Genomic DNA, 14,474 nt, shown 5'->3' with positions numbered 1-14,474 from the left:
CGATTTCAAAGGGAATGCTTCCAGTTTTTGCCCATTCAGTATGATGTTGGCTGTTGGTTTGTCATAAATAGCTTTTATTACTTTGAGATACGTTCCATCGATACCGAGTTTATTGAGGGTTTTTAGCATAAAGGGCTGTTGAATTTTGTCAAATGCCTTCTCTGCGTCAATTGAGATAATCATGTGGTTTTTGTTTTTGGTTCTGTTTATGTGGTGAATTACGTTGATAGACTTGCGTATGTTGAACCAGCCTTGCATCCCTGTGATGAATCCTACTTGATCATGATGAATAAGTTTTTTGATTTGCTGTTGCAATCGGCTTGCCAATATTTTATTGAAGATTTTTGCATCTATGTTCATCATGGATATTGGCCTGAAGTTTTCTTTTCTCGTTGGGTCTCTGCCGGGTTTTAGTATCAGGATGATGTTGGTCTCATAAAATGATTTGGGAAGGATTCCCTCTTTTTGGATTGTTTGAAATAGTTTTAGAAGGAATGGTACCAGCTCCTCCTTGTGTGTCTGGTAGAATTCGGCTGTGAACCCGTCTGGACCTGGGCTTTTTTTGTGTGGTAGGCTCTTAATTGCTGCCTCAACTTCAGACCTTGTTATTGGTCTATTCATAGTTTCAGCTTCCTCCTGGTTTAGGCTTGGGAGGACACAGGAGTCCAGGAATTTATCCATTTCTTCCAGGTTTACTAGTTTATGCGCATCGAGTTGTTTGTAATATTCTCTGATGATGGTTTGAATTTCTGTGGAATCTGTGGTGATTTCCCCTTTATCATTTTTTATTGCATCTATTTGGTTGTTCTCTCTTTTCTTTTTAATCAATCTGGCTAGTGGTCTATTTTGTTGATCTTTTCAAAAAACCATTCCTTTTTGCGCTTTTTTCTCTAATCTTGGTTTCTCGTTTTATTTCATTGAGTTGGTCTTCGACTTCAGATATTCTTTCTTCTGCTTGGTCAATTCGGCTATTGAAACTTGTGCATGTTTCGCGAAGTTCTCGTATTGTGTTTTTCAGCTCCTTTAATTCATTCATATTCCTCTCTAAGTTATCCATTTTTGTTATCATTTCCTCGAATCTTTTTTCAAATCTTTTTTCGAGGTTCTTAGTTTCTTTGCATTGATTTAATACATGATCTTTTAGCTCACAAAAGTTTCTCATTATCCATCTTCTGAAGTCTAATTCCGTCATTTCGTCACAGTCATTCTCCGTCCAGCTTTGTTCCCTTGTTGGGGAGGAGTTTTGGTCCTTTCTATGAGGCGAGGTGTTCTGGATTCGGGTGTTTTCCTCCTTTTTGCGCTGGTTTCTTCCCATCTTTGTGGATTTGTCCGCTGGTCGTCTGCGTAGTTGCTGACTTTTCTATTGGGTCTCTCTCCACGGACACAACGAGAGCTCCAATCCTGGGTTGTTCTCACAGCGCCATCTTGAGTCCCTCCCCTCGTCCTTGAATTATTTCTAGTCTCAGGGGAAATTTTCAATATTCATCATTAACATGTTTGCTATAAGGTTTCATCAAATTGAGAGTGTTTTTCCAATCCTAGTGTGTTGTAAATCGGAGAGTAAATCCCGCTTGTGAGGTCTTTAAAGATCACTTTATTAAGGCCATGGAAAGACTATATGAGAGGCATATGCCGTTAAATGATCTATTATGCTTGCAGGTCCTAGAAAGGAAAGCAAAGCACACTCTGCATAAGGCCCTATGGGAGAAGAGCCAGGTAAGCCAGCTCACTAAGTAAGTGGGAAGCCAAGAGATTGAGGACCTATAGACAGGTGCCTTTTTAGGAGGTCAGGATGGTGTATACAAGAAAAAGGCATGAGAGGATTTCATTGGTGTGTCTGAATGTCACTAGGTGACAGGAAAAGGAAAGAAGGGACACTTGTGGCAGGGACCAGCCTTATTATACTAGTACACGTGGTCACCAGGGCAGGGTGTGTTTACATTTGTAGGGCTGTTGAGGCATTAGGAAAATATGAAGTTTTCAAATCTTTTTTTTCCTAAGTTTTCAAAATTTACCATACATCTAGTTTGCTGAGTGTTTTATCATGAGTAGATCAATGTATCCATTTAAGGGACTAGATGCTTTTCATTTTTCTGTTAATAGAGTGCTTTATATTAATTGCTAATATTAAACCAACCTTGTATTTTTAAAAGAAAACCCTCTTGCATTAATGTATTATTCTTTTAAAATTATCTCAGAATTCAGTCTGCTAATATTTTGTTTACTTTTTCTTCTAAATTCATAAGAAATACTAGTTGATAATTTTCTTTTCCTGTCACACCCTTATACTGTTATGTGATCAAGACACTGCTGGCCTCATAAAATGAGTTTTATCGAATGAGTTGAGACATGATCCAACTTATTCTATAACCTGGATGAACTATATAAAATTGGGGTGGTTTTTCCTTTGAGTATTTGGTAGAACTCACTCTCCAGCAGTTTAGGCCTAGAGAATACTGTGTGAGTGGCTTCGTATGTACAAATTCAATTTCTTTAATGAATATAGTACCATTCACATTTTTATTATTTTTTTCTGTTTAAGTTTTTTTAAGTAATTTGTTCATTCCATTGACATTTTCAAATATTGCCATAAAGTGTTCATATATCCCCTTATCTTTTTATTATCTGTAGGATTTATAGTGATTTCTCTTTTCATTCCAAATATGTAATTTTTCCTTTCTCTTCTTTTATCTTAATGAATCTGGCAATAGGTTTTGTTATATTAGCATTTTCAAAGATGCAATTTTTGACTTGATTGAATTTCTTTGTTACACCTCTGTTCTCTATATAATTAATTTCTGACCCTCGCTATTTGCTCCTTTCCACTTTTGTTGACCCTAATTTGGCATTATTTTTAGGGCTTCTTGAGATGGATATTTAGATCATTGATGACCTTCTTAGATCATTGGCCATCGTCTTTTCTGATACATGCTTTTAAGTATAGAAATTTCCCTCCAGTTACACCATTAGCTGCATCTCACACACTTGAAGTAGCATGTTTTCTTCTATTTCAGTTAATAATATTGTCTAATTTTCATTGTACTTAATCTTTGACCCATGGGTAAATTAGAAGGGTACTGTTTGATTTCCAAATATTTGTGCAATTTTTAGTTATGATTTTATTATTGATTTCTGTTTAATTTCAGTGTGGTCAGAGAACATCTTCTGTTTGATGTTTGATCTTTGAAATTTGTTCAGACTCATTTATTATCAGGACATCATAAATTTTGGTAAATGTTCAATGTGTATTCTGTGTATTCTGTAATTGTTGGCTGTAATGTTATAAATAGATTAGGTCAAATGTATTAATCACCTTATTCTTATCTATGTTCTTACTCTTTTTTAGCAGCCTGTTCTACCAATTACTGAGAGAGGCATATTAAACTCTCCCACATTAATTGTGGATTTTCTTATTTCTTTTCCTAGTTCTAGGAATGTTAGCTTTATATATTTTGAGACTTTGTAACTAGGTGGATTCTGATTTATTATTCATATCTTTCTATGGGATTCTTTTACTATTATGAAATGTCTTTTTATCTCTAGTTATATCCCTTGTTATTAAGTTTATAGTATCTGATAGTAATATAATTTACACGTAATTTCTTCAATCCTTTTTTTTCTCTTAAATTGTGTATCCTTCTACCAAAAGTATGTCTCAGTTAGGCAGCATTTAACTGGGATTTTAACAGTAATTTAGTATATGTATATTATGTGAACTGTTTAGTCTATCTGCATTTTATGCAATTGCTGATATATTTGGGTTATAATCCATCATATTACTCTTTGATTTTTTTATTTGCCCCAGCTGTTTAGTGTGCCTTTTCTTCTCCTTTGTTACCATGTTTTGAATTAATGAAATATTTCATCTCTACTGGCTTGTTAGTCATTTATTCCTTTACTCTTCTTTTAGTGGTTACCCTGGGAATGACAAAGCAACACATTAATTTATTAGTGTATAATATGAATTGAGACTTTGACTACTTTCCAGAAAATGCAAGGGACTCAATCGTATTTACCACTCCTACCTTATAAATTATTGTCTCACATTTCAATTCTACATGTATTAAATCCCACAAGATAAAATAATTATTGTTTTAAATCATTAATATTCATTTAGGTTTCCTGCATATTTACCATTTGTGTTGTTCATCATTTCTTCCTGTGTTTCCAAGCTGACATCTGGAATCTGTCTCCTTCTACTGAAAGCATACTCCTTTAAGGTTTCTTTAGTTTGGGACTGCTTTATTAATTTTCCTTAATTTTAATTAAATAAAGCTAATTTTATTAGTTTTATTAAGGTCTCATTGACATAAAATAAATTGTATGTAAAATATACAATTTGATAAATTATGACATATGTATATGCTGTTAAAGCATCCTCACAATCAATGCAACAAACCAATCCAGCACCCCTCAAAAATGCCCAGTTTGACATTCTAAATGTGGAGTATAACTCCAGGGGCACTTAGAGCCAACCCTTCTTTTCTGGGCTTTTGCATTGGGTTCAGTATAGAACTAGACCGATATCTGCCAATTCCCTGGGCCAGCATAATGATAAAACCAACACTTATAGCATGCTTTCTTGAGCCAGGCACTCTTCTAAGCACTTCATACATTTTAATATTTAACTTACTAATTTAATCTACATCATATCTCTATACATTAAGCATTATTATTGTCCTATTACAGAACTTACAGCTCAGAGTAGTTTGCTTTACTCTGCATACCTAAAGTGTCTATTTGTTCTTACTATTAATTATGTTGTTTCAGTTCTAATTGTACTCACTCAATCAAAAGAGCCATTATAAAGCTTGTTCTTGTATGTAACCTGGACTGACAACCTCAATCTCCAGATTATGCTATTGCTCCTTCATGGATAGTGATTTCCCTGCCACACTTTGTTTGGAGATCCTCTAGGGGTGACTCTCTGAAGTGGTGAATGCTATCCTTGTTTAAAGGGGTATGAGGGAGAATAATCTAATTCTACCTAAGAGAGAAGACAGCAAACTGATGCTGTGTTTTCATTGCTGTTGGAAAAAGAACAGTAAATGACAGCAAAATTGAATAGCTTGATACTTGCACTGTATAAATTACCCAGCGGAAGAGATGTGTTGAGAGGGAAAGTGAGGATTTGATCTCTGCCTTTCAGCTTTCAGTCATTGTCAACCACAAACTACAAAAGTTGGCTCAGCAAACCTTGGCTTCATCCAGGATACCAGGGAGCAAGCCAAGAGATTTTTTTTCCCCGGCTAAGGTGCTCAGGATTGGTCTTTTGTGGCTATGTTTACATTGGTGAATAAAGTCAGAGTACGTTAGTCAATTTGCTTCGGCAGTTTTTTTCAAACTGTGGTTGGGCTATATTACTGGGTAATAAAATGAACTTAGCAGATTATTACTAACTTGTTTAAAAAAGAAATAGTACATAAAATAGAACAAAATAGTGTAGAGTTAAATGTAATAGAGAGTATCCAAGTGTATCACAGGAGTAAGAATATTATTTTGTGGAACTTCTGTTTCATATATATATATATCCCCTACATATTTTTGTATGTGTGTATTACAGTATTATAGATTAAAACATTATACAGTGTTACAGTATAAAACATTACAGTGTTACAGATTAAAACATTATTTTTATTGTGGATCATGGTCAAATAATCACCACTGGGAATTTATTATAACAGGGGTGCTTTTTTCCAATTTTGTGAGAATACATTTCTATATAGATAGTTTTCCACATATTTGTTTCTGATTGAACAGGTCATACTTCATAATTTGATGTTGAGGGGAGCAGGGGAAGTCCTCATGCTGATGTGACAGTCATAATTTTCTCATTGATCAACTACAAGTAGAAAACAAATCTGGCTTATCTGAATCTGTCTTTATTGTGGTTCTATGTTGAAATTACCTGTCTTTTCAAATGTCAGATAGAAAATAACCCAAGGTAAGAAAATCACCATAGCGACATTCAAATGCCAACCCAAACATCACCATCCTTTGAAACACAGGTGGCTTTTGGCAATACTATATACCTACTTATCAATGATTGGAGTTCAGAATTTACCAAACAGTGAAGTCACTCATGGTTAATTGTGATGACGTGCTGATTTTAAAACTTTACTATGATAATTGGATAATAGAGGAAGTTTTCATGTAAACACAGTTTTCCCTCCTAATTCAGCTTAGTTAAAATCTGTGTCAATTGCTTTGAATTAACATTAAATGGATTCATGAACTTGGGTAAGATCTAGTTAGTAATCCAACTGTATGTGATTAAATTTCTCACATAAGTATATACGTATATACATATATTCATATATATATGTATTATGTATACAGTATGTAATACATTCTGCCAAATATACCCATTCACTGGTACTAAATCTTTATGAAATTAAAGAGCAGTCAATACAATAAATATTAATAAAAATATTAGCTCTAAAAAACATCTTACAGCAGAGAGGGCATGTAAGTTTCTTCTTAAACTGGTTGGCAATGTCTGTCTTGTTGCTATTTGAGAAGGATTTGGAGATTGTGCTTGAAGTCAGCAGCAAAGAAAGATTGCTTTTGATTAGTCATATCTGTGGTGAACATGGGAGATGGGCAGTGATTATATATATGCTTTGTGTTTATCTTAGAACTTTCTAGTTTAGTAAATCTTTATGGTATCTTGGAAACATGAGTTGCTTCCTCCATTTTATAGAAGGAAGGAAGGAAAATAATAACATATGGATGTTGCCCATAGCTAAGCCTTTCACTGTCTCTTGCTCTTGTTTCATTCTGTTCAGGTTCAGCTAGATTATTTGTTTAGACCATGCCTCATAAATGTTTCTGTTTACTCCTTTTTCATTTCCATTGTCACTGTTATGTTTTTTGATCTTTATTAAGCATCAGAAGCAAGGAAGTCATCTAGAAAGCTTCTATCATAATTTCTTTAAACAGTTTTGATGGGGTCGGGGTCAAAGACTCCATTGTAAACCGTGCAACAGCTATGCATCATTGCTCATGAAATTGAATGCTTGAACAAACTTCTGCAAAGTACTTAAGGAGGGTTATAAGTTCCCTGGGGTCTGCACTTGATAACCCCTAGTCTAGTTTGTCTGTCTCTAATCTATTCTTCAAATTTCTATCAGGCTACTATTCCTAATGCACAACTGGTATTATATTATCCTTTGCTCAGAACCATTAAATTTCCCATTGCCTTTAGAACAAAACTCCAATCTTCTTGGATTAGAATAGAATCTTTCAAGTTCTAGCCCTATTTCTACCTTTGCAGCCTCATCACCCCCTCTCCATCTCTATTTCCCTCTCCCAAACACCAAACTTCGAAGCCAAACCAGAATACCTGCTATTCCCTCAATGCTTCCTGCACTTCATTTCTGCAGTTGCTGCAGCCTAGGCATCCTTTCCCTCGTTTCCACCTAGTTGGGACCTTTCTAACCTTCGAGCCAGTATCTTTTCTGATTCTGTTATTTTTAAGGATGTCACACAGAGCACTGAGCAATACCTTGAACGGTACCTTGCACAGCATGACCGTGTATTCATCTGCTTGCCCACAGATCCTTACCATGCCCTGCCTCTGTATTACTGAGGGGCTGCCTGCTGAGGTTTGTGCCTCCTCTGGGTTCAGCCATTGGAAGGCCTTGGAGGAAGATCAGAGGACTGAAGGAAGGGAGAAGCCAGGGTGTTTCTTCTCCAGTCTTTGCCTCAGATAATATCTCTGACAACAGTTGTGTCTCCTCTATGGCTTTAGCTCCTACTGGAGCAGTGAATTAAAGCTTTCAGTTTCTGCTGAATGACCCCAACCCGAGGGCTCCAGTATCAATACCTCCATTTCTGTCTCGCTAGCTTAGGAGTTTCCTGCTGGATGCCTCATTCTCCCATGTTCAACTTCACATCTTTTCCTTCATTTATAAGTCAATTCCCTGCCTTATACTCTTCCTATTTAAATACCTAAAACAGTTTGTTTTCCTGGATAACCCTGATTGATACAGCTGGCATTTGATGGATAATTTTCTATGTGGGCACCTCTCTCTTTTTTTTTTTTGAGTGCAATAGGGATAGGCTCCCTATCAGTTATCTAGTGCATAATGACATTATTTGGAATTACCAGTGATAGTAACAAATTACCACAAAACTAAATAGTGTAAAACAATTAGCATTCAGTAGAGCATGAGTCTGAGAGTTGGTTGGGTGCTTCTGCAAGTCTTCGGGGGGGCTCACTCATGCACCTGTGATCAGCTGTACATCAACTAGGTGACTGCTCATCTTGGCTGAACTGTCTTATATGTATGGGGTTTGGCTTGTCTAGGCTGATCTGGGGTGGCCTTGGTAGAGACAATTTATGTCAGTCAACTCCACTGTGTGTTTCTCATCTGTAACAAGCTGTCTAAGACATATTCTCATGGCAATCACAGGAGAGCAAGAGAAAATACTTAAATGTAGCAAGAACTTTTTCAAACTTCTATGTGCAACATATCTGATAATGTTCCAATGGCCAAAGCAAATCACATGGCCAAAAACAGAGTCAAAGAGCACAGGAAAATAGAGCCAACCTCTTCAGTAAGAGGAGCTACAAAGTTACATGATAAAAGGGTAGCTGCAGAGAGGTATAAAGCATTGTTAACAATACTGTATGTGCACTCAAAAATGTGTTATGAGCTGGGCATGGTGACTCATGTCTATAATCCCAGCATTTTGGGAGGCTGAGGCAGGCAGATGGCTTGAGCTCAGGAGTTCAAGACCAGCCTGGGCAACATGCATGGCAAAACCCCATATCTACAAAAATACAAAAATTAGCTGGGTGTGGTGGCACATGCCTGTCATCCTACCTACTCAGGAGGCTGAGGCAGGAGGATCACTTGAGCCCAGGAGGTGGAGGTTGCAATGAGCCAAGACTGTACCACTGCACTCCAGCCTGGGTGACAAAGTTAGGCCCTGTCTCAAAAAAAAAAAATTGTTAAGAGTGTAGATCTCATGTTAAGTCTTTTACCACAGAAAGAGAAAGGGAGGAAGGGAAGAAGGGAGGAAAGGAGGGAGGGATGATTTAGAAAAAAATAGATGTTGACAAAACTCTGAAACTCACAGGTGAAAGAAAAAAGAGTTTATTTTTCTAGAAGATATACTGCAATGGTATATCAATAAGAAAATGTCCAGTAACCTAGCAGAAAACCATCAGCAAACCATTGAAAGAAGGCAGGAAGGAAGGAAGGAAAAAAGGAAGGAAGCAGAGGGAGGAAAAGTCACACAATAAGAAATACAAATAACATTTTTTTTTTTTTTTGAGATGGAGTTTCGTTCTTGTTACCCAGGCTGGAGTGCAATGGTGCAATCTCTGCTCACAGCAACCTCTGCCTCCTGGGTTCAGGCAATTCTCCTGCCTCAGCCTCCCAAGTAGCTGGGATTACAGGCGTGCGCCACCATGCCCAGCTAATTTTTTGTATTTTTAGTAGAGACGGGGTTTCACCATGTTGACCAGGATGGTCTCGATCTCTTAACCTCGTGATCCACCCGCCTCAGCCTCCCAAAGTGCTGGGATTACAGGCGCGAGCCACCGCACCCGGCCACAAATAACATTTAAATGTATCAGAAGATTTACAACTTTACTTACCCAAGATATAGGTGAATTCTAACTAAGATACTGTTTATCTGCTATCAAGTAGACAAATACAATATTTAATAATATTTTAGCAAATATATGGAGAAACAGAACTTTCAGAGATAGACATAAATTGAAACAACCTCATAGAATTTGGAAATAAAATCAAAAGGTAAAATGTACATTTCCATTGAATGACCAATTCTATTTCTTAAGATTTGCCCTATATTTTAACTTGTATGTGTGAGAACTGACACTTATACGATGTTATGCCTTGTAGTCCTATTTGGAATAGCAGAAGAAAAGACTTCACTGGCCTTCAATAAGTGTGATATTATGAGATACTATTTAACCGTCAAAATAAAACTTTAAAAGAATGAATAAGTACTTTATAAAAACATTAAAAGGCCACAAATATGATTCAATCAATCTAGCTCAGGCTTCATATGATTTAGTGAGAAATCAGAGACTAAAGAGAGGAGGTGCGGGGAGAATGAATTAATTTTGCCCTAATATTAAACCCTTTAAAATAGAATTTACTTAAATTTAACCCTTTAAATGCTTTGCTAATAAAATATGCATTATGTGTTTGCCAGTTCTGTGCAATTTCATTCGTACAAAGTTACTCTCACAAAAAAAAATAGGCCAAGTAAAGAGCCGTTTATAAATAACATATTAGTAAACCAAGTTAAAGGGACTTTATTTATCCTTTAACCTTCAATTTGCATTAATTGAGAGCAGTCATGGGAAATAGTGCCAACCTCACCTCAGGTCAGATGGCTTAACAAAATGAACTGTTTCATGCCCAGAAATAAATATAATCCAAATATAAATATGAATCAGTTACAAAACAGATTCCTTTGAAACTACAAAATAACCACACGGTTAATATATTTGTGCCTCAATTAAAAATGTGCAAAGAACACACATTCTGAGCTAAAGCTGTCCCAGGGAGTGATTCTCATTTTTGCTTTGAATCTTGTGTAAACAAAACTGGGCAGTCTACTTTGAGCCACAGACAAATTCACAGCCACTGTTTTCTAAAGAGAATAACTGAAAATGGGTATGTTTAAGTTGGCAGGGTTTGGGGCTTGACCTTGCTACTTTAAATGTCTTTCATCACAGGGAAATCACTTCCAGTTTGTCTACTTGAAAAACTCTAATTTGGCTTATTCTCCGTTTGAAGCACACCATGAAAAAGATGCTACATGCTTTTATTATAGCAAAATTTGGAAGCCACCTCGATGACACTGTTTCATTTTCTTCCTAGCAGTTTTATCTTTAAAACCTGAGTCTGCTCTCAATCATTTAAAACAAGGCCCATGACATCAGACTGCCTGGGTGTGATTCCTGGCTGGCCTCTTCTGCACTGTTTGACTTTGGGCAAAATGCTTAACTGTTCTCCTCTCCTTTCTTCATCTGAAAAATGGGGTTATTTATAATACTTACCTCATATGATCATTGTGAGGATTACAGTATGTGAAATTAGGCAAAATTATTAGAACAACCCAGTCCATAATGTGTGATTAATAAATGTTGTGTATACCAATGCTTATTAATTACATGAGAATTTTTAGTTTTTCACAGTCAGAATATTCTTCAAAGCCTAAATTATAATTATGCTCTCAAACAAATATGTTGAATTCCAAGTTTTGTATGCAAAAGGCACTGTTTGTATTCATGTATTAATGTCGGGGTAGTGGTGTACACATAATTGCCATAAAGTCGTAACAACTGCTACAAACACAAGTCTTCCTGGCTTTGTTAATGGTGTCTTTGAGAATGCTTTTTGAATAAGCTTCTTAATTGCCTTGGTCTTCAGCCACACACTATCAGAGTTTCTGATTGTCAGCCAAATGGTAAGGTGAAGTTAAAGTTTTGCACTTGAAGGTTTATAAAATGGGCAGTGCAGAGAGATTTTGAAGAAAATAGATAAATACAACTCCAAAGTCTTTCTTAATGCTGTTGTAAAAGGGAAGAAAATTAGTAATAAGTGAGTCAATTTTAATAAATATGCTTTTCCTTTCAACATACTGAGTGTCCACTGCTGGAGTCATAGGGCAGAAGAACAACTGCAGAAACAAGACATGGCAGCTTCTTCAGAAGCCCAGAATCAAGAGCAGAGAAACTTTGCTTATGCTCACATACATGTGCACACCCACACATAACCAACAATCACTTTAATGATATAACAAGGGCTTTTATGGAGCCATAAACGTTGGATGTTAGGTGAAAAGCCAATGACTGAGTGTATATTTACTCAATGTGGCAGTTAAAGGAAATGAGCTGGTATACATCAGCGTCGTTTGAGCCCACATCCATCATCCTGAGTCAAAACTGTAGAACAAAAGATAACACAGAGATTCGTTTCATACAGGTAAACTAAAAATACATAAACATTGTTCATTGCCCGGGATATGCATTTATGTGTGTGAATGTTAAAAAAAAATAGTGGTCTTGAAAGATACAAACCAACTCACAGTTCGGGCTTGGCATGGGGTTATCAAGGAGATTACACCTATGCTCTAATTTTTCTAATTGAAAAAAGGGCATTCTTCATGTTATTTTAAAATAAACCCTTTTTTAAATGAAAAAAATGAGAACATAGGTGACAAAATGTTTGCAATGGTTTATATTTTGGGTAGTAAGAGCGCAGACGTTTGCCCTGCTAACCTCTGTTTTTCTAAAATGTCTAAGTTACCCACAACAGCAACACAAAAACTGTAGGACTGAAGTTAGTTGAAAATCAGCTTCTCGCTTTCCATGCAGTCGGCAACATCCTCTGTGGCACGGCAGGTGTCGTGGTCTGTTTGGCTGCCTTTCTCATCTTGTTTGTACCTGCGAGAATTGTTCACCATATGATTGCATTTAGTTAGCACAATCTAGACAGCTTCATGCTTGGATGCATACCCTGATGCAGAACCCATCGCTTCCCCACAGGTTTCATATGGCAATGCCCCACCCAGCCGGCTGGATTGCAGCTCTTATATGTTGAGACCTATTCTGGGAACCGTCCGCCGAGATAAAGCAGGACTCTCTTTAACACAAAGTGTCTAAACAGTTTCAGCTTCACATTTGCTTTTTATTCATCTTCCCAGGCTGCCAGTCCAAAGCTCTTGGGTCTTGTCCCTGAAACTCCACAGAAATGTAGATCTCCGAGATTCACAAAAGTTGTCCCACGCCTGTAATGTGTTCTTACAGTACTTGTGGTAGAGTCCCTTTCCCTGAAACCATCTCCCCATTAGAATAAGATTTTATCTAAGTCTATTTGCATTTATTCAAAATCAGAGACAGCTCTGAAACTAGACCCTATTTAAACACAGAAATAAGAACAGTTGTAGATTAATCGAATGTTGGAAAACTTTAAAACAACTTATATTTCTCTTCTGTATTTCCTTTTTTCCAGATCTGCGGTTTCCTTCTGGTTGGCTGTCCTGCGTGGGTGCCAAGTTCCACACATGATTTAATGAATAAGAAGGTCAGATGTCAGCTTGACTATTTGCAGACTTGCAATCTTTGCTATTAATTGTCCTTTTTTAGCATTATGGGAATTATCTCCTAATGTGTAGTTCTGCTGCTGTTGTATTTAATGTAGTTTTGAACTCTATAGGTATTCAGAAGAAATATAAAGCATTAAATGAACTAAACGCATAATAGAAAAGTAATGCTACTAATTCACTTGAGGCAGTGAGAGACAAGAACCTATTTTCACTTGTTATGCCAGAAAACTGTGCTTGGTGAAGATCCAACAGTCCTTTCCCATGTGTCTTTTTCTTGAGTGCTATAAAAAGGCAAGAGAATTAGATAACCCATTGGTTACAGCCAGTCAGACAGCACCTGTATGGTAAAGATTCACTTTCTTTACTGGCAAGTCTTCTGAATTCTCCTTTCAGTCCTGAGGCATGTGGTCATATCAAGCACCCATTCAGATCACTGGATTATAATTTAAGATCCAGTTCGTTTACATAATTATAACAACACAGTTTCAGTTTGTCTATGCATACAACGTTGTGTCAGAACTTTCCTTTCTGTGTTTATTATTTTTAGCAATTTTAAAACTAACCATGGAAAAACAGCTTTCTGGTGATAAGATGACATTCAGGCTTGGCCAGGGTCTGGCAGTCTATAGAAATCCTCACTGCTGCAGGAGCTGGGCCTTTTGAATGCTGTCTTTGTGCCTCTTCTTGCCCATGGCCTCTGGCCTATTGTCTAGGTGCCTGGGTTGGGGTGGTGCTATCTGATTGTAACCAGTACTAGTATTACAGTGCTCAGTGCCCAGGCCCTCCCTTGGGGCCCGCTGTCTGGCTGCCTCTGTCTCCCAGCCCTCCCTAGAGAGGACCAGCCATAGAGAGTTCTCATATCAGAAAACGCTATTGGTAATTTATAGAATGTTCAAGAAAAAAAGATCACTAAGAATCTTCAAGATCTACAGTTTTCTAACTTTTTTTCATTTTTACAAATAGCTCTCTCCTTTTCCCAGTTGAAATCTTTCAGTGACCACCAATTTGTAAAGCATGGAAAAGGACAGCTGTTCTGTTTAAAGATGAGGGGGCTCCTGCAACCCCAGTGCTCAGCCTCTTCTTCACCCCACCCCAGTCAAGGTGACCTCAGAGGTCCTCCATTCCCACTGGGAAACCGGGGGCACCTCCCAATGCCTGCACACTCTTTTTGCAGGGCAGTCTCCTCAACTTACAGATAAGGAAACTAAGAAGAGATTTCTATAGATGCTCAAAACCTGAGGCGTTAGACACAAAAGAGTGAACCCTGTATTAATTCATTTCATATAGTTCTAGAAAAAGGAATAACTAATCTGTGGTGATAAGAATCAAAATAGTGATTGCCTTGGGGAGAAGAGAGGATTGGCTGACAAGGAGCA

The 14,474-nt window shown here is 37.1% G+C and overlaps 1 protein-coding gene across 17 annotated transcripts in view; it reads left to right on the top strand.

The window, feature by feature from the left end:
- THRB (thyroid hormone receptor beta) overlaps positions 1–14,474 on the top strand; it is a 388,999-nt gene that overhangs the window by 154,508 nt on the left and 220,017 nt on the right. For 16 of the 17 annotated variants that reach the window (XM_035277784.3, XM_035277782.3, XM_035277783.3 and 13 more), the window contains exon 2: positions 13,005–13,076. The exons of the other annotated variant lie outside the window; for it this stretch is intronic. The gene's annotated coding sequence lies outside the window, so the exon portion shown is untranslated. The remainder of the gene's footprint in view (positions 1–13,004; positions 13,077–14,474) is intronic. 17 annotated transcript variants of the gene reach the window in all.

Source organism: Callithrix jacchus, chromosome 17, assembly GCF_049354715.1.
Source record: "Callithrix jacchus isolate 240 chromosome 17, calJac240_pri, whole genome shotgun sequence".
Classification (NCBI taxonomy): domain Eukaryota; kingdom Metazoa; phylum Chordata; class Mammalia; order Primates; family Cebidae; genus Callithrix; species Callithrix jacchus.
The sequence above is the reverse complement of the archived record's forward strand: the minus strand, read 5'-3'. Positions and strand labels throughout refer to the sequence as shown.